Source organism: Oncorhynchus tshawytscha, linkage group LG29 (genome assembly GCF_018296145.1).
Source record: "Oncorhynchus tshawytscha isolate Ot180627B linkage group LG29, Otsh_v2.0, whole genome shotgun sequence".
NCBI classification, from domain to species: domain Eukaryota; kingdom Metazoa; phylum Chordata; class Actinopteri; order Salmoniformes; family Salmonidae; genus Oncorhynchus; species Oncorhynchus tshawytscha.
In genome coordinates, this window is record NC_056457.1 from 32,753,836 (window position 1) to 32,774,972 (window position 21,137).

Consider the following 21,137-nt stretch of genomic DNA (forward strand, 5'->3'; position numbering starts at 1 on the left):
TAGAAGACTGAAGGAGGAGAGGAGAGGTTACTAGAAACTAACTAGGCTTCCCCTTTTACCTGTGGTTTCATTGTTGTAGAGAACACGCCATTTTGTGAGACTCAAAATGGGCCAAAACTCTACAAAGATCCAGAAAAATAAGTACCTGGTATATTTCAGGTAAAATAACAACCCAATGTTTATATCCCAGGACAAATGAGCTAGCAACAGCAAGCTAGCTAGCTAAATGTCCATGAATGTTTCATGTGTTTCGACCTGTCGCCAAATTAATATAGTTGGTTAAAATTTGTATTTTATATGATATATTTCAACCTGTGTGTCCTGATCGCGTATGGTGTTGACAAACAAAATCAACATGTTTGTGCCCGGTCTAATCAGCATGTTCAATATTTTAAAAGGAATAGTTTCACCATATTCAAATGAGTGTTTATTTCACGTAACAGGGTCGACCCAATGAGGGACAGATGTAAATGAATCGCTCATCACATGAAATACAGTGAGCTCCAGAAGCAGTGGCACACTTGTTGTGAGAAAGTTAGAGGCATAAATATCATACACCCCCCCAAAAAATGCTAACCTCCCCTGCTATTATAATAGTGAGAGGTTAGCATGACCTTTGGGGGTATGATATTAATGTCTGTCACTGTCTTAGTCATCATTATTCATGTTTCATTCGGGACTATCCGTAATAATGGTAGCATCCACATGAATGTAGAACTGTTTGGAAACATATTCTATACACAAAAAAATGATTTACCATTAATTTCTATTGGGCACAAAATAATCTGAAACACAACCAAAACAAACAGAAAATGTATCCAATAAGTGTGTAGAGTGGCAAGCTTGATGTAATCATTGTGTACTAGGACTATGGGATCAAATACTACGCTTTTGACTACTTTAATACACAGAAGTGAATTTGTCCCAATATGTTTAGTCCCCTAAAACGGGGAGGGACTATGTACAAAACGTGCTGTACTTTCTAAACGGTTCACCCGATATGGATGAAAATAAACTCAAATTAAAGCTGACAGCCGGCACTTTAACCTCAACGTCATTGTATCATTTCAAATCCAAAGTGTTGAAGTACAGAGCCAAAAACAACATACTTGTCACTGGCCCAATACTTTTGGAGCTCAATGTAAATAATGATCTTCAAAGCAACAAAAATAACTATGGCTTTACAAGGACGGTGAAAACGAGGAGACATTTTGGGGGGGGGGTTAAGTGGGTTAACATCTTGCTAGAAGTCCCAGAGGGTGAACGGAGGGACAATTCAGATTTTTCTCTCTCACTTTAGCAAGTCTAAGATTGATTGAATTATCCATGTGGTCATATATTAAAATGACACTTAATTTAATATAACAGGCTTTTACAATTCCACATTGGTGCACAATTTCAAAGGGACACTCTTTTTCTGTAACGACACAGCTGTCTTTATGAGTAAAAGTAATTTCACAGTTTAAAAAAGAGAAAAGAATTGTAAAAAAAATGGCATGTATAAAACATTTGTTACGAGAAGCATGTTTTGATTCTATGGCTTTCTTTATACAGACATTTTGCAGAGAAACCTACAACAGTAACTTACAAACATGCATTGTTGTGTAGTTAACTAAGTGCATCCGGTCTTCATTTTGGAGACCTGCAGTACAACAGTTTCTTCCAGCACCAACTGCGGAACTCTAAAACAGACAAGGGTCTCTAAAAACAGACACAAGGGTCTCTAAAAACAGACACAAGGGTCTCTAAAAACAGACACAAGGGTCTCTAAAAACACACAACAAGGGTCTCCAAAACACACAACAAGGGTCTCCAAAACAGACAACAAGGGTCTCCAAAACAGACAACAAGGGTCTCCAAAACAGACAACAAGGGTCTCCAAAACAGACAACAAGGGTCTCCAAAACAGACAACAAGGGTCTCCAAAACAGACAACAAGGGTCTCCAAAACAGACAACAAGGGTCTCCAAAACATACAACAAGGGTCTCCAAAACATACAACAAGGGTCTCCAAAACACACAACAAGGGTCTCCAAAACAGACAACAAGGAATATATTACACCTACATGGGAATTTAATTTCACAGATCATGAAATTATTTAGTGTTGTTTTCTTATACAATATGGCACATATTATACAGATATGAACATTTCAATTCAAGTCATAGAAGAAAGATGACTTAATGAATTGTAACGACGTCCAGTGAGTGATGGAGATAAAGACGGTCACACAAAATGGGCCTTGCGGTGCCCCAAGTCCTGTAAGCTTCTGGGCCGTAGTCTCTGGTACACAGGCTTGGCCTGCTGACTGAAGTCTTCAGGACTGGAGCTGGGGGACTGGGACAGAGGGGCCTACAGCCTGCTGCGGAGCCTCACAGTACTCATCCACAGTGTCCTCATCCACAGTGACCTCCAGACCCATCTCCTCTTCCTCATCATCTTCCTCCTCCTCCTCAGTGCTGTTAGCTACTGTGGCGTGCTTCTTTAGCCCTGCGTCACCTAGCGTATTGGCCATGCTCCCCGTGGGGGTTTGTAGAAGAGTGCGGGGGGGGTCTGAATACAGTGGGCACTTGGATGTACTCCCACACGTTCTTCTCCCTTCTCAGAGTCCTGCCCGGCCACACTGCGATGGTGTAGCCACCCCTCCCGAAGGAAGGTGGAAAGGCTTCTGGTCGAGGCCTCCTCCTTGTCTGCTATAGGCAGGTTGATCTTAGCTGTCCTGGGGGTGATGTCATAAGGTTTGTACTGCCTGTCCCAGGTCCTGCGTAGCGTTCCTGTGTCCATGTTCCGGTAGTGGCTGGTCACCCTCGACTTTGGCTTCTCATCTTCCGACACCTCCTCGATCGACTGGTCCTGCGTAACGATCCTGGCGCTCCCGGTACCGTTGTCTTGATCAGCGGTGTTCCTGGCGTTCGTCTCGTCCACGCCTCGGGCCGGGTTCAGGAGGCGTTCGGCGGGCATGCTGACAGGCAAGGAGACCAGCTTGGAGCGGGGGTGGCAGAGATGGACCCGGGAGGTGGTGCCTGGATCAAGCTCGTTTCCCCCCTCTCTCCTCCTGATCTCTGGACCTCAGGGACTTCGTCTACTACTACAGAGGACAGAGAGGATGAATCAGAATAAAATTGCAGGATGTGAACAGTGTACACAGTGTACTATTGTTCGGCTATAGTGGAGTAATACTGACCAGGGGTAGAGTCCCTCCTATCAGACGTGGGGTTCCCATCTCTGATCCCCTTCATTGCATGGGTGGAGGATACTATAGAATAATGACACTTAAAGACTTTACAGCTCTGCTACGATGAACGATGGAACAAGGAAACAGAGGAACAGAGAGAAAAACACAAAAAAAGAGAGACAAAGAGAGAGAGCAAGAGAAAAAAAAAAAAGAGTCATCATCACTGCTGTTCTAGTCAGTAGAAGCTAGATCCATAACACAAGTTAATCATATTTCTCACTCACTCACCTCCTTGATGTCTACAAGAGACTGTCTGCTGAGCTGCTTCTCTTGAGTGGTGAAGCGGGGGTATGGGTCCTGATCCTCTAGGGAGAAGCTCTCCTCAGAGGGGCCTGGGGGGCCCTGAGGCAGGGGGCTGACGGGGGCATCAAAGATCATCTGATAGTGTCTGATGAGGAGCTCCACGATGAGTGCCTGGTAGGGATAGTCCACCAGGGAGGACAGGGACAACTCGGAGTCCGTCTGTCTGGGTTTGATGAGCGTGGGGCCGAAGATGATGCCAAGGTTGCTGGCTGTCATCTTGTTCTCCTCCGCCTGCTCGGTCACCCTACAGGGGAGAGGAAGGATGAAATGAGGAGGTGGACTTCTGGTCGTTGTTACTACTGTTGCAGGTTTTTGTAGTTACTTTGAAGGGATGTGTGTTTTACAGAGCGAATGCCTTTAAAAGGTAACGAATACCCTCTGAAAATGGCCTGTGGCATCGATATGAGTGAGAAACATTTGATTCTAGTGTCAACATTGTCTACAAAGTGTAAATAGCGTCATTTTGGTCATAAATTCAGTCTCGTCTAAAAATGGAGTTTGGAACCTCAGTGTGTCACAACAGGTAAATGAACAGACAGACCTGCCCAGCAGCAACATCACAATTCATTACAGATTAATCTTAAGATTTATTCTAGGGATTTCTAGGAAATGAAATAGACTTCCGTGTCTACAGTGTCTCATGAGAGACAATCATGAACCAAACGCAGAATCGGTAAGGAGGAAAGCCGTAAAAATTGTCAAAAATTGTCAAAGACTCCAGCCACTCTAGTCATAGACTGTTCTCTCTGCTACCGCACGGCAAGTGATACCGGAGCGCCAAGTCTAGGTTCAAAAGGCTTCCAAACATATCCTACCCCCAATCCATAAGACTGTTGAACATCTAGTCAAATGGCCTCCCAGACTATTTCCATTGCCTGCCCCCCCCCAATGTCCTCCCAATCACTTTCCCTACCGTACACCCAAGTCTTTCCAATTCCCCACTGCTGATAGGCCAGGTCCTTCCATCCCGCCTGTGGATAGGCCAGGTCCTTCCATCCCCCTGTGGATAGGCCAGGTCCTTCCATCCCCCTGTGGATAGGCCAGGTCCTTCCATCCCCCTGTGGATAGGCCAGGTCCTTCCATCCCCCTGTGGATAGGCCAGGTCCTTCCATCCCCCTGTGGATAGGCCAGGTACTTCCATCCCCCTGTGGATAGGCCAGGTACTTCCATCCCCCTGTGGATAGGCCAGGTACTTCCATCCCCCTGTGGATAGGCCAGGTACTTCCATCCCCCTGTGGATAGGCCAGGTCCTTCCATCCCCCCACTGTGGATAGGCCAGGTACTTCCACCCCCCCCCCACTGTGGATAGGCCAGGTACTTCCACCCCCCACTGTGGATAGGCCAGGTACTTCCACCTCCCCACTGTGGATACGCCAGAGACTTCCATCCCCCACTGTGATTAGGCCAGGTACTTCCAGGGGTAATCACAGATTGAGAACCAGTATATGGACAGAGCACTCGCCTTCTCATACTCAGCCCCATAGAAGACCACCAGACTATCACACTCTCTGCACTTGGACAGGGCCCTTAGCTTCCTCAGCTTGTGTGTCTGGGCTGCCTTGGACATCTGGATGTCATGGAACGGACCCGGGGAACTGGCCGTCTCTTTCACCATCTCATCCAGACCTGGGGAGGCGAAACATAGACACACACACACACACACACACACACACACACACCCCTTCAAATTAGTGGATTTTTCCATTTCTGCCACACCAGTTTCTGACAGGTGTATAAAATCGAGCACTCCGCCATGCAATCTCCATAGACAAACACTGGCAGTAAATTGGCCTTACTGAAGAGCTGAGTGACTTTCAACGTGGCACCATCATAGGATGCCACCTTTCCAAGAAGTCAGTTTGTCAAATTTCTTCCCTGCTAGGGCTGCCTCGATCAACTGTAAGTGCTGTTATCGTGAAGTGGAAACGTCTAGGAGCAACAACGGCTCAGCCGCTTAGTGGTAGGCCACACAAGCTCACAGAACAGGACTGCCGAGTGTTGAAGCGCGTAGAAAAAAATGTGTCTGTCCTCGGTTGCAACACTCACTACCAAGTCCCAAACTGCCTCTGGCAGCAACGTCAGCACAAGAACTGTTTGTCGGGAGCTTCAGGAAATGGGTTTCCATGGCCGAACAGCCGCACACAAGCCCAAGATCACCATGCGCAATGCTAAGCTTCAGCTGGAGTGGTGTAAAGCTCGGCCGCCTTAGTTCCAGTGAAGGGATATCTTAACCATACAGCATACAATAACATTCTAGATGATTCTGTGCTTCCAACTTTGTGGCAACAGTTTGCGGAAGGCCCTTCCCTGTTTCTTGACAATTCCCCCGAGCACAAAGCGAGGTCCATATAGAAATGGTTTGTCGAGATCGGTGTGTGGAAGAACTTGACTGGCCTGCACAGAGCCCTGACCTCAACTCCATCACACTCTTTTGGGATGAATTGGAACACAGACCGAGAGCCAGGCCTCATCGCCCAACATCAGTGCCCGACCTCACGAATGTTCTTGTGGTTGAATGGAAGCAAGTCCCTGCAAAAATGTTCCAAAATCTAGTGGAAAGCCTTTCCAGAAGAGTGGAGGCTGTTATAGCAGTAAAGGGGAGGACCAACTCCATATTAATGCCCATGATTTTGGAAGGAGATGTTTGACGTGCAGGTGTCCACATACTTTTGGTCATGTGTATGTTCTGCTGTCATTCCAAACCTTGTTTTGCTCAGTCAGTGTACCTCTAATAATACTTTTTTGGGGTGTTTATATTTGTCTTTTTTCCAATTACATTTTTTTTTTTTACATATACCAACACCCCCCTGGGACTGGGGGTCACAGCCAGTGTCAGCCATTATCAATGGCAACCCTGGAGCAATTAGGGTTAAGTGCCTCAGCTCAAGGGCACATAGACAGTTCTCTGTCACCTTGTCGGCTCTGAGATTCCAGATAGAAATATTTAGGTTGCTGGTCTAATGCTCTAGCCGCTAGGCTACTTTTGCATTGCCGGTGAAGAGATCACCTCTCCAACAGACTGTTATTACACATTCTGAACTGTTACACTATACTCTTAGGACAATTCAAGTATGACCAACCGTTTTACCACACTCACACACTCACTCATCTTCTCTGAACTCAAATTCAAATTCCCAAAACTTTGACATGAAAAGTGTGACAACATACTTTTCCAAAGCAAACGTTTAGCGCCATTATCAAATGAATGAACTATCTGACTCACCGTTGTCTGAGGGTGGCTCTCTCTCATCCAGGTCATCCGCTGACGACATGGTCCCCGTGGAAATGGTTCTGCGTAATCTCATGTTGAAGTCCCCTGAGCAGGAGGCAGTGAACACACAAAAGATCCTCATGGCATCTTGTCAATAGTACGGTCTAGCTACTCACTACTACTGTCGCCTGTCTAACTGAGGCCTGGTCTAGTAATAGTACTAGATCCTTGGTTTGGGAGGTTATCTCAGAGTGTCTGCTACTTTCTAGCCATAGCTTCAGGCCTTGATTATGAACCGACTGACTGACAAAGAGTCCACTTATTATAAGACATGGTTGAGATTGAGGGGCGTGGCACCCCTGTGCCCACCAATGGCAAGTGGTCCGGAGTCCAGCAAGGGACCACTCACAAGATGTTCTGGGCAATTCATACCTCCATTCACTGATTAATCCCTCTGCTTGATTCCCTTATCGTTCTGATAATGGCCTGGACAAGAGGCCCATCTCAGTGACAGGGCACATTTCTCGAGACATTGGGGCACTTTGGGAATAATGGAATGAACCGACTGGCTAGATTGATTGGAATGAGTGTTTGCATTCTTGATTTGTATGCGTACAAAGGTTCTAACGAGTCAGATGGATCAATCCAATTAAGTTCATTGTAAACTAGTTAATTAAAACACCTCACTCAGGAATTTCTAGTTGTGTATGATAACAGCATGAGAGTAATGGTAACACTATAAGTAATTTAAAGGAAACCTATCATAACACGTAATGAAAACCAAACAGAAATCAGCATGTTACATAATCCACAGAATACAACACATGGTTGAACACCGACCAGAATAACACAACACTCCAGAAAATGTCAGGCATGCTCCTACAAATGTCTCTGTCTGTCTGTCTGTCTGTCTCACGTCTAGAAGGGTGGCTGCTATCCTGCTATCCGTCCATCTGTCTGTCTGTCTGTGTAACGTCTAAGAGGGTGGCTGTTATTCTGCTGTCTGTCTGTGTAACGTCTAAGAGGGTGGCTGTTATTCTGCTGTCTGTCTGCTGTATCACATCTAGGAGTCTGTATGCCTGTGTCACGTCTAGGAGGGTGGCTGTTATCCGTCTGTCTGTCTGTCTGTCTGTCTGTCTGTCTGTCTGTCTGTCTGTCTGTCTGTCTGTCTGTCTGTCTGTCTGTCTGTCTGTCTGTCTGTCTGTCTGTCTGTCTGTCTGTCTGTCTGTCTGTCTGTCTGTCTGTCTGTCTGTCTGTCTGTGTCATGTCTAGGAGGGTGCTACCTGCCCCAGGTATGTTTGGTGGAGGAGGAATAATGGCCTGGGGCTGTTTTTCATGGTTTGGGCTAGGCCCCTTAATTCCAGTGAAGGGAAATCTTAACGCTAAAACATACAAAGGCATTCTAGATGATTCTGTGCTTCCAACTTTGTGGCAACAGTTTGGAGAAGGCCCTTTCCTGTTTCATCATGACAATGCCCCCCGTGCACAAAGTGAGGTCCATACGGAAATGATTTGTCGAGATCTGTGTGGAAGAACTTGACTAGCCTTGACTAACAGGCTAGTGTAGTGTAGGTTGTGTGGAGATAGGGATCTGGGGTAGGAAGGGTGGGAAGACAAGGCCTTACCTGGGCTGGCGGTGGGGCAAGCCATGGATTGGGACTCACTGCTGCCTCCGGTGCTCTCTGAGTCACTGCACATCCCCCCCCGCCCTGACTACCCGTTCCCCAGGCTCAGAACGGGCCCTGGAACCTCAGAGCTGGAACAAACAAAAGGGAATAGTCATGTAATTTGTTACTGTCAGAAGGCAGAATTACACATGTATAAGTACTGATCCAATGGTAGAATACTGAACTTGGATTTGTTTGAGTTTTTTTTTTTAAATGCATGTTTATTTTATATTTAAATAAAAAAACATTTGAAAAAACAATAATAGACTAGTAATTCATTTTATTCAAATTCTGTCATTGAAATTCAGTAACCAACTAAAGTAACCATAGACTGGACTAGATAGCTAATTGTTTCCTAGATAGCATAATGAGTGGGTCACGTGGGAAAGAGGAGCACATTCATTTAGTTCCAAGTGGTTCACATTGAAACACTTGAGAATCACAAAAGAACAATACCATTCCAAAGATCTCTTTACAAATGAATACAAAGATTTATCATGAATCGGTTGATTATGAAAGCATGAATTTAACATTCAAACTGTGATTTTCTTTTCAATGCATTTTAGGCGACCTGGATAATGAAATAGACAAGAGATTACCAAACTGAGATAGTAATTGAACTCTTCCACATGGTGAAATTATACCTACAAAAAAAAACAAAAAAACGACTTGTCGAGTTAGAGAGTTTCTAAACCCAGAGGCACAACATCGCAAAACCTCTGGGACACTGTTGCAGGAATTAAATTCCTCTGTTTTAATACCCAATTAAAATCAAACACTCAATTCATAAGGATATGTATGACCCTTATTCGTATAAAATGGACAGAGCTCAGTCTTAAAGTCAAAAAGCAGCCTTTATTCACGAGAGCACTGCTCCTTACACATTTTACCACAGGTTATAAACTGAAAATGACGTCAGCGTTTTCTAAATGTTCCGTCTCTTCTTGACACTGGTAGAAAGGCTCTATAGTTCTCAAGCCTTCCCTTCCCTCCTCGCCTAAAGCCAAGGTCATCCTGTGTAGATAAGCATTCTAGCCAGTCTGGAGATATAGTTCATTAATTTCTACCAAGGAACAGACAGTCATTGTTCTAATTCTTGATTATATTTACACACATTATATTCAGTACTAGGATTAAAAAGAAAATTCATACATATACAGTACCATAATATTATTCTGATTAGTACATACACAGTAACATAATAGTATTGTGATTAGTCAGTCCTGATTGAAATGTATACATAATTAGTCATTATTGATAAAAATTCCTTTAACAGACACAGATCAAACAGGCCAGGTTTTGGGGTTTGGAAAATCAAAAAGAGAAGGGAAAAAATGATACCTTAGGTTGTTCATTTTCTCTAAATCTACAACTTAGATACGAGCCAATGTCTTAAGTAGTTGAACGTGTTATTACGCCAACCTTGGGGAAAAATTACAAATGGACATATTTTGATTTTTGTCCAAAAAAAAACAACCTACTTTATATCCGAAGGAGCTGATGTGACAGAGCTGGGATGAGTGTGATGGTGTGTCTGTTTCCCTGAATGACAAACAGTCATATGAGGACAGGGATAAATCTCAAAGCACCTGATCAATCTGGATGCTTCCACACACACACACAACGCAGCCTTTTCACCTCTATGAAAACAAAGTCATCAGGCCCTGAGAACCGAGCATTTGTCAGATCAACAGATACCATCTAGGCCAGACCAAAACCCCATCTGCATGCTTAAGAAAAGTAGAATGCCATGTTGCTTACTCAATGTGATCAAAGGAGATAATTAGCTGTAGTCTATTGTGATCTAAAAGGATTGCTGAGGTTTTCCCTTTTAACCTGAATCACAGAATCCAACGACATCAGAAACCTCTATGTATTTCTCTGTAAACGACCAGGTCACCCTCGTCACAAAACTAGGCTACCTTGGATGTCGGTGCTGCTGTTGGCTGGCCGTGTGCGAACCGGGCTGTCCACCTCGTCGGTCTCCAGGAAGTCTCCAGAGGAGGCGGACATCTGACACAGGTTACTGTGGGAACCGTGGGTGCTGCTCAACGACCGCTTGGCGAGAGGCATCCTGGAAGGAGGGAGAGATAGGGAAGAGTTAACCTGACATCTCACATCATAGACTTTAAACATAGAGGATATCTAGTGTCTGGTGAGAGTACTGTAATCAATAAACATGAGCTCACATGGATGGATCCACACCATTTACATACATGATTGCCCAATTCCATAGCTGAAAGAGCAAATTGATGAATCCCATTAACATGAAATCAACAGCCCAATCAACATGTCCATTCGCATTCATGTGGAAATTGATAATGGCGTACTAATAATCAAAGGATGTAATACTAATCAATGGGCCCTGCTATAAGGATGGGCATATGAGCCGTCTATAGGATATAGGTCTATATTTAACCTCTGCTTCCCCCTCCCTGTCGCTGCTTCTGATCCGGGGGAAGGATTGGGAGGTAAAACCAACCAAGAACAAAGCATCTCTGTCATCCACTGTCTTTGTCACACTACACCATGACACCAGAGTCTAGAACAACCACTCACGAAAGGAAGCGATAAAATAGGTGGAGTTAAGAACATCCATCTTGGGCCTATTTTTATATCTGTGGCATCAGCAAAAGAAAGCAAAAAACAACTTTGATTTGAGTTTCAGTCAAGAGAGCTTTGCACTCTTGGCATTCTCTCAACCAGCTTCATGAGGTAGTCATCTGGAATATATTTAAATTAACAGGTGTGCCTTGTGGAATTTCTTTCATTCTTAAAATCAGTTGTGCTGTGACAAGGTAGGGCTGGTATACAGAAGATAGCCCTATTTGGTAAAAGACCAAGTCCATATTATGGCAAAAACAGCTCAAATAAGCAAAGATAAACGACAGTCCATCATTACCTTAAGGCATGAAGGTTAGTCAATCCGGAAAATGTCAAGTACTTTAAGTTTCTTCAAGTGCAGTCGCAAAAACCATCAAACACGATGATGAAACTGGCTCTCATGAGGACCGCCACTGGAAAGGAAGACCCAGAGTTGCTTCTGCTCCAGAGGATAAGTTCATTAGCGTTACCCGCCTCAGAAATTAAAGGCAAAATAAATGCTTCAGAGTTCAAGTAACAGACACATCTCAACATCAACTGTTCAGAGGAGACTGTGTGAATCAGGCCTTCATGGTTGACTTGGTGCAAAGAAACTACTACTAATGTACACCAATAAGAAGAAGAGACTTGATTGGGCTAAGAAACACGAGCAATGGACCAGTGGAAATCTGTCCTTTGGTTGATGAGTCCAAATTGGAGATTTTTGGTTCCAACCACCGTGTCTTTGTGAGATGCAGAGTAGGTGAACGGATGATCTCCGTATATGTGGTTCCCACCGTGAAGCATGGAGGAGGAGGTGTAATGTTGTGGGGGTGCTTTACTGGTGACACTGTCAGTGATTTTTTTTAGAATTTAAGGCACACTTAACCAGTATGGCTACCGCATCATTCTGCAGCGATACACCATCCCATCTGGTTTATGCTTAGTGGGACTATCATTTGATTTTCAACAGGACAATGACCCAACACACCTCCAGGCTGTGTAAGGGCTATTTGACCAAGAAGGAGAGTGATGGAGTGCTGCATCAGATGACCTGGCCTCCAAAATCACCCGACCTCAACCCAATTGAGATGGTTTGGGATGAGTTGGACCACAGAGTGAAGGAAAAGCAGCAAACACGTGCTCAGCATATGTGGAAACTCCTTCAAGAGTGTTGTAAAAACCCTTCCTCATGAAGCTAGTTGAGAGAATGAGTGTGCAAAGCTGTCATCAAGGCAAAGGGTGGCTACTTAGAAAAAAAAATGTAAACACTTTTTTGGTTACTACATGATTCCATAGTTTTGATGTTTTCACTATTATTCTACAATGTATAAAAATAAACAACAAACCCTTGTATGTGTAGGTGTGTCCTTTTGACTGGATCTCTCTCTCACAGATAAGGATATTACTGGAAACCTTCTATGTTTACCAGTAAACTACCAGAATGTTGGTATCATTCAAAGATTTTATGTAAATTCTCACAAAACATCTAGTGGACCTTTTGAGTACTTCAGATTATCTCAGGTGTCTGAAATAATCTCTGGCCCTCTATGTGGCTTTATCATGTGTAAAATATATGAAGATTATTTGTTTAAATACAAAATAGAATGACAAAGCTGTAAAACATTATCCTAAATATAAACCATCAACTTAGTGAATACTATTGGTGTTTAATATTTGCCTGACGACTCAAACTGAATTCTTCTGCTGTTCTATGTTAGCTACATACTTCAGTCTGACATCATTGAAGTTGTTTGTGATGAAGTCAAAATGAGGGGTGTTGTACAAAACTAAGGCATCAGCGATTGGATCATCGTTAACCAATCAGAGTCTCAAAACCAATGACACTGTGTGCAGCTCTCCTGGACGGTACTAACAGAAATAACATGAGAATATCCGCTTCAGCTAAGCTTCCCAGAAAAGCAACGAAAACAAGCAAGCATGCAAAAAAAAGCCTACGTTAACATATGTAGCTTAAGAAACAAGGTTCATGACGTGAATAACTTGCTAGTAACAGATGACTCGTATTTTCTCTGAAACTCACCTAGACAATACCTTTGATGATATAGTGGTAGCAATACAAGGTTGTAACATCTACAGAAAAGACAAATGCCAGTGGTGTAAGTGTTGCTGTTTATATTCAGAACCACATTCATGTAAAGCTTAGAGGGGATCTCAAGGTTAAATACAGTTGAAGTAATATGGCTACAGGTTCATCTGCCTCACCTAAATCCCATTATTGTGGGAAGCTGCTATAGACCACCAAGTGCTAACAGTCAGTATCTGGATAACGTGTGAAATTCTTCATAATGTATGTGATATCAAAATAGAGGTATATTTTGTGGGTGATTTAAATATTGACTGGATTTCATCAAGCTGTCCCACTCAAGAAAAAGCTTCAAACTGTAACCAGTTCCTGTAACCTGGATCAGGTTATCACTCAACCTACCAGGGTAGTTACAAACAGCACAGGAATTAAATCATCAACATATATTGATAACATCTTTACTAATGCTGCAGAAATTAGCTTTACAGCAGTATCCAAATCCATTGGATGTAGTGATCACAATATAGCAGCCATATCTTGGAGAACCAAAGTTCCAAACACTGGGCCTAATATAGTGTATAAGAGGTCATACAAGAAGTTTGTAGGGATTCCTATGTTGTTGATGTAAACAATATTTGTTGGTCTGTGGTTTGTAATGAGGAGCAAACAGACATTGCACTTGATACATTTATGACATGGCTTATCCCAGTTACTGATAAGGATGCACCCATTATGTAAATGACTGTAAAAAAAATGTTAAATCCCTGTGGATTGATGAGAAATTGAAAAATGTTATGGCTGAGAGGGATGAGGCAAAAGGAATGTCAAATAAGTCTGGCTGCAGTCTAGTAGACAAGTTCAATATGAGGGTTTCAGCATGAAATGTCCTTTATATATTTATTTAATTACGTGAATTTGTGTATTTGTTGTCAATATTTGATGTCAAAATGGTGGCTGTAAATAGCTGGAAGAGTTGGAGTTAATTGAAAATAATACCATTGTTGATTAGATGCTTCTTTCATTAATTAGGCTATTTTCACTTGAACCATATGGTCAATCTATTAGAAACTAAATTTACCTTTTGTCGTGTTGAAGGTCCACCCACCATTTTCTTTTAAAAGAAAATGGTGAGTGGAACTTCAACACTTCAAAAGGTCACAAACACCTGTCAAAAGGGATAAAGAACGTTTTAGCTGTGAAACTAAATAACTGTGAAATTCTGTCTACAGAATGTTCCGGATGTTAAATGTACATTAAAAAAATGCATTTATACTGAACAAAAATAAAACGCAACATGATTTTACAGTTCAATGATTTTACAGTTCATATAGGGTAAATCAGTCAATTAAAATAAATTAGGTCCTAATCTATGGATTTCATATGACTGGGCAGGGGCGCAGCGATGAGTGGAGACACCCGTTTTACCCCACAAAAGGGATTTATTACAGACTGAAAGATTCATCAGTTTCATCAGCTCTCGTCTCACATGCTGACCAAAATGCACGCATCCGTCCGCGTGGGCCATCGCACGCAAGTTGATTTTATTCACCCACAACAGAAGCGATCAGGACACGTGGGTTGAAATATCAAAACTCTGAACCAATTATATCAATATGGGGGCAGGTCAAAAAGCATTCAACATTTATGGGAATTTAGCTAGCTAGCTTGCTGTTGCTAGATAATTTGTCCTGGTATATAAACATTGGGTTGTTATTTTACCTGAAATGCACAAGGTCCTCTACTCAGACAATTAATCCACAGATAAAACGGTAAACCAGATTTGTTTCTCATCATCTCTCCTCCTTCCTTCAGGCTTCTTTTTCTTATTTGGACTTAATATGCCGGTTGGTAACCAACTTTAAAGCATTACTACAACCGACTCGAGCGTGGACCTAAGTTCACCTTTCAGTCACCCACATGGGTATAACCAATGAGGAGATGGCACGTCGGTGTATGCTCCTAAAAACCAATGAGGAGATGGTACGTCGGTGTATGCTCCTAAAAACCAATGAGGAGATGCGAGAGGCAGGACCAATTTCTATTTTAGTACAGCCATATTCTCTAAAATTATGTTGGAGGCAGCTTATGGTAGACAAATGAACATTAAATTCTCTGGCAACAGCTCTGGTGGCCATTCCTGCAGTCAGCATGCCAATTGCACGCTCCCTCAAAACTTGAGACATCTGAGGCATTACGTTGTGTGACAAAACTGCACATTTTAGAGGGGCATTTAAATTTCCCCAGCACAAGGTGCACCTGTGTAACGATCATGCTGCTTAATCAGCTTCTTGATATTCCACACCTGTCAGGTGGATGGATTATCTTGGCAAAGGAGAAATACTCACTAACAGGGAAGTAAAGCCATTCGTGCACAACATGAGAGAAATAAGGTTTTTCTAATTATTTACAAAAAATATTTTATTTCAGCTCATGAAACATGGGACCAAGATTTTACATTTAGTTGCATTTATATTTTTGTTCAGTATATATCAAACACGAACATGAAAGTCATCATTACCCAAATATGTTGCAATACAAATTGAGAGTCTATATAACATGAGTCAGGAGAAACCAACGGTCATTTATCCCTAAAACACTTCATCAGAGTAGTTAGGCCTGAAATGACTGAAAAAGCAGAGATTTTACTAAATCAGTATATATTTGACTGAAACTGCAAAGATTTAACTGAAACAGACGAGATTTTACCAAAAGAGTAGAGATTTGACTGAAGTGTAATCTGGAAAGGCACATAGTGTCCTGCCTTGTGATGACAGAAAAAGAGAAGGGGAAAAAGTCCAATGTAAATAGGTCTATAATCAATCTCCACAATAAACTTCCTGTCCCAGTTACACTGGGGAGGAGAGAAAATAAACCAGGATCAGAGCAGGCAGCGCTGTCCAACTAAACGGGCCGGGTCTGAAACGGCACCCTGTTCCCTATATAGTGCACTACTTTAGACCAGAGCCCTATGGCACCCTATTCCCTATATAGTGCACTACTTTAGACCAGAGCCCTATGGCACCCTATTCCCTATATAGTAGACTACTTTAGACCAGAGCCCTATGGCACCCTATTCCCTTTATAGTGCACTACTTTAGACCAGAACCCTATGGCACCCTATTCCCTATATAGTAGACTACTTTTGAACAAAGTTCTATTGGAGCTCCCTAAGGGCCCTTGGTATGTAATCCCAGTGACGCCATTCCCCCAGGCTGTCGACGTCCTCTCTCCTCTCTGCCTAACAATGGAGATGTCTAGAGACCAGAAGGTCTCTCTCCTCTCTGCCTAACAATGGAGATGTCTAGAGACCAGGAGGTCTCCTTCCTCTCTGCCTAACAATGGAGATGTCTAGAGACCAGGAGGTCTCTCTCCTCTCTGCCTAACAATGGAGATGTCTAGAGACCAGGAGGTCTCTCTCCTCTCTGCCTAACAATGGAGATGTCTAGAGACCAGGAGGTCTCTCTCCTCTCTGCCTAACAATGGAGATGTCTAGAGACCAGGAGGTCTCTCTCCTCTCTGCCTAACAATGGAGATGTCTAGAGACCAGGAGGTCTCTCTCCTCTCTGCCTAACAATGGAGATGTCTAGAGACCAGGAGGTCTCTCTCCTCTCTGCCTAACAATGGAGATGTCTAGAGACCAGGAGGTCTCTCTCCTCTCTGCCTAACAATGGAGATGTCTAGAGACCAGGAGGTCTCTCTCCTCTCTGCCTAACAATGGAGATGTCTAGAGACCAGGAGGTCTCTCTCCTCTCTGCCTAACAATGGAGATGTCTAGAGACCAGGAGGTCTCTCTCCTCTCTGCCTAACAATGGAGATGTCTAGAGACCAGGAGGTCTCTCTCCTCTCCTTCCTCTCTGCCTAACAATGGAGATGTCTAGAGACCAGGAGGTCTCTCTCCTCTCTGCCTAACAATGGAGATGTCTAGAGACCAGGAGGTCTCTCGCCTCTCTGCCTAACAATGGAGATGTCTAGAGACCAGGAGGTCTCTCGCCTCTCTGCCTAACAATGGAGATGTCTAGGCCCTGTGTCTGTCTGTCTGTCTGTCTGGGGTATGGAGGCATAATACGTTTTTGAGAGTGGCCCTGTTTAATTTGGGTGGAAGAAGAAGGGAATACAAACCAATGCAGGCCTAGCTAGCAGCTCTCCTTAGCATCGTCTTAACATCACGCTACTGCTTTTTTCCCCATGTACGTAACATTGCAAAAATCAGAAACTTTCTGCCCTAAAATGATGCAGAAAAATGTATCCATGCTTTTGTTACTTCTAGGTTAGACTACTGCAATGCTCTACTTTCCGGCTACCCGGATAAAGCACTAATTAAACTTCAGTTAGTGCTAAAAAAAATAAAATAAATGTGATCGTATTACTCCAGTGCTAGCCTCCCTACACTGGCTTCCTGTTAAGGCAAGGGCTGATTTCAAGGTGTTACTGCTAACCTACAAAGCATTACATGGGCTTGCTCCTACCCATCTTTCTGATTTGGTCCTGCTGTACATACCTACACGTACGCTACGGTCACAAGATGCAGGCCTCCTAATTGTCCCTAGAATTTCTAAGCAAACAGCTGGAGGCAGGGCTTTCTCCTATAGAGCTCCATTTTTATGGAATGGTCTGCCTACCCATGTCAGAGACGCAGACTCGGTCTCAACCTTTAAGTCTTTACTGAAGACTCATCTCTTCAGTGGGTCATATGATTGATGAGGAAAAAATATAATTTAATACATTTTAGAGAATAAGGCTGTAATGTTGCAAAATCTGGAAAAAGGTCAGGGGTCTGAATACTTTAAGAATACACTGTAATTATAAATATGGCATCAAAATGTTACATCTGAGAATGTGCTCGCCCGTGGTGGTTAGCGAAGCCTCAACATTCTGGCCCGTAGCCCTACGTGGGACCGACTGTGCCACAAAAGAATGCTGAAGTGGCAAAGTTGTTATCCACGTTTACAAACACAGGGTCGATAGTTATTATTTGTGGTCATAAACATTTTCAGTTAACTCTATGAGGGGGAGGGTGTTCGATTTATTTGACAGTACAAGAGGGTCATGTGAAAATATTTTTAAAGTTGAGGAGAGGGGGTGAATATTTGTATGACACTTTGAGTTGGACCAGCCCCCCCCCCCCAGTAAATTGGACTAGCCCCTCCAAGTAATTTTCGAGCTGTCCAGTATTGAGATAAAAATACATTTTAAAAAACGCATAAAGATGATCATATAACTAAGGAAAGTGTTTTGTTCATAACACAATTAAAATGTATTTATTCAACCTTTATTTAACTAGGAAAGTCAGTTAAGAACAAATTCTTATTTACAATGACGGCCTACCCCGGCAAAACACTAACCCGGACGACGCTGGGCCAATCACGGCCGGTTGTGATACAGCCTGGACTCGAACCAGGGGCTGCAGTGACGCCTCTAGCACAGCCTTAGACCGCTGTGCCACTCGTGAGCCACATTATCTTTGACAATCAAATAAAGTTATAATTATTATTATTCAATACGCATGTTAAACGTTTTTTTAAAACGTATTTTTGTTGACATTACTCTAACGCTGTAGCTAGCACCTTACAAATGACAACAGTAGGAGGATTACAATGTGTTGATAGGCTACAGTAGTTAAAGGGAACATTATATCTATTTGTATGAGTTATTACGGTAATATGAACACGTCAATGTATTATAAACACTTTTGTGGTTATATGCGGACAACATTTTACTCCAATTCTCCTGGATCTCCTCATCCAAAAGATCTGACCTAACTGTACAGAAACGTCTGAATCATGCAGCCAAAAAGTAATTCCATTGCGGAGATAAAATGCATTTCCTTTGTATTTTTCCCCCCCCCCCAATATTTAACCAAAAATCACATCGTTTTATATAGAAATATCCACTTCTTCACCTCTCTAGGTGCCTATATACGAGCGATGGTTCAATCAATCTAAGAGTCGCCGCCAGTTACTATTTCATCAAATAGGCTAGAGCAGCCTAGCCCACTCACCTGCTGTGCGGTCCTGAAACATTATACACCTCGTAAAATCCCCGCTATCGTAGATTACTCTTGAAATGCACAACAGAATCAATGCGTCTTTCCTAAAGCCTCTGTCTGAGCCGCTACTTAAACTTCCCCAAAATTGTGATTTTTGTCCAACGTCCGCCTCTCGGTTCACTCTCCGGGCACGAATATCCTCCTCCTCTTCTCACGTGACCCAGTTGGCAACTTGTGATTGGTTGGTCTATGCGACTTGTGAAGGAAGAGGTTTTGGGTCCCATCCCCTCCCCTAACATCAGGTGTCTTATGTTTTGGTGTGTCGTGACTCAATTGGTCTCGTCTAACTGGTGTATCATTAAGTGTCTATTTAAACTGAACAATATGGATGGACGGTGAAAGAGGCATAGTTGAATTTTCCCCACAACAAAAAACATTATTGTAGCCTATATAACCTACACTCGAATAGCCCAGGATTTCCCACACACGATCCTGGGGCAACCCCTGGGTGTACATTTTGGTTTTTGCCCTAGCACTACACAGCTCATTCATATATCCAACTCATCATCAAGCTTTGCTTATTTGAGGGGGGTCTGGACCGAGTATGGGAGACCCTGATACAGACCTATATGGTGAATGATTCAGAAAACATTGTTATCTGGTATATAACTATATATTTCAAATGTATTATGCAAAATTATTTGTTTTATTCAGTTACATTGTGCAGGGCTACAATAAATTAGTGTTGTATGAATTGGCTACATTGAAAGAAAAATGAACTTTTATTGGTGTGGTAGATCTGATCTCAATGCTTTAGGTCTAATGCCCATTTCATTCAGCTAAAAGAAGAAGAATTGGAGAAGAAGCCACAGTATGTGCTGTATAACAGCGTGGTCTTGGTCTAGCCAGCATTGGCTGAGAATGACACCTAGTGAGCAGAATAAAACGGTTGAAATATTGGTTGAGTTTTTCCTGGTTCATAGTAGCCTTTTAATCCACCAGGTGGCAGACGTGTGCTGACAACACTAAACTCATAAAAATGGCTGTGTTTAAAAAGATAATTGTATTTATTTAACCTTCATTTAACTGGGCAAGTCAGTTAAGAACAAATTCTTATTTACAATGATAGCCTACTGTGTAGAGAGGATCAAAACGGTAATGTATCATGTGTAAATTGTGACCGACTGATCTACAAATAAGAATGAGCAGTTATTTATGATGCAAGGTTCTTGGTAGATCTGTCAGTCGGCTGTAGGCCTGTGTGACATGTGTGTTGAAGAGCGCCCATCACCTCAGACAGTTCACTCCTTTTTTTAACGGAACAACAAAAGCATGAGGGCGCGTTGGAGCGGATCACTTTTGTCAAGTCGGTGACCATTGAATTCAGCGGTCCAATTTCCTTTTTTAGGGCAATGTGGCGGGTTTACCAACTAGTAATTATCAGTCGGAAGGACGTTCAAGTTTTTCCCAGTCATATATGTGTTAAATTCACACTTGGTTACGAACGTAGCATTACATGTCTCCCAGAGCTCTCTATAATGAAGTAAACTGTGTGAATTGTTCAAAGTTAGGATCCCATTGTATCGTCAGTTATTGGCTATTTAGATGATTGTTTTTAAAGTCTAAATCAGCTGTGTATTATTGTTAGGGCAAAAAAATATCAAAACGTGCAGCATTACACAGCGGATTCAAATAACCAACTCATTATCAAACTTGGATGATTTGATTCAGCTGTGTAGTTCTAGGGCAAAACGTGCGGGGCTCCAGGACCGAGTTTGTTTACATATCCTAATAATTAGACAAATTGCTCAGAAAACTAGGTGTTTTAATCAGCATATGCTTACTTCGATTTTTGACTTTACACCGATTAAGATACGGTGTTTAAATGACTATTTCCATACGCTGCCTACTGCCATAAATCAGTTTAATATTTAATCATATTTTAATTATTTGTGTTCATGTAAACGTACTCACTAAAGCATACTTACTTCTATTGCCACTTGCGGTTTCAGTTCGAGTCGCCGATGGAGCGCTAACCAAATCTTTGAAATGTGGACTCACATTTATTGCGGTATTCTGGTTGGGAAGAAAAACGCAATCGTCACC

General features: G+C 42.7%; 1 pseudogene; it reads right to left on the bottom strand.

Annotated features, from left to right (window-relative positions):
• Window positions 1–414: 414 nt before the first annotated feature.
• Window positions 415–19,237, bottom strand: LOC112227458 (annotated as a pseudogene).
• Between the last annotated feature and the right edge of the window lie 1,900 nt (window positions 19,238–21,137).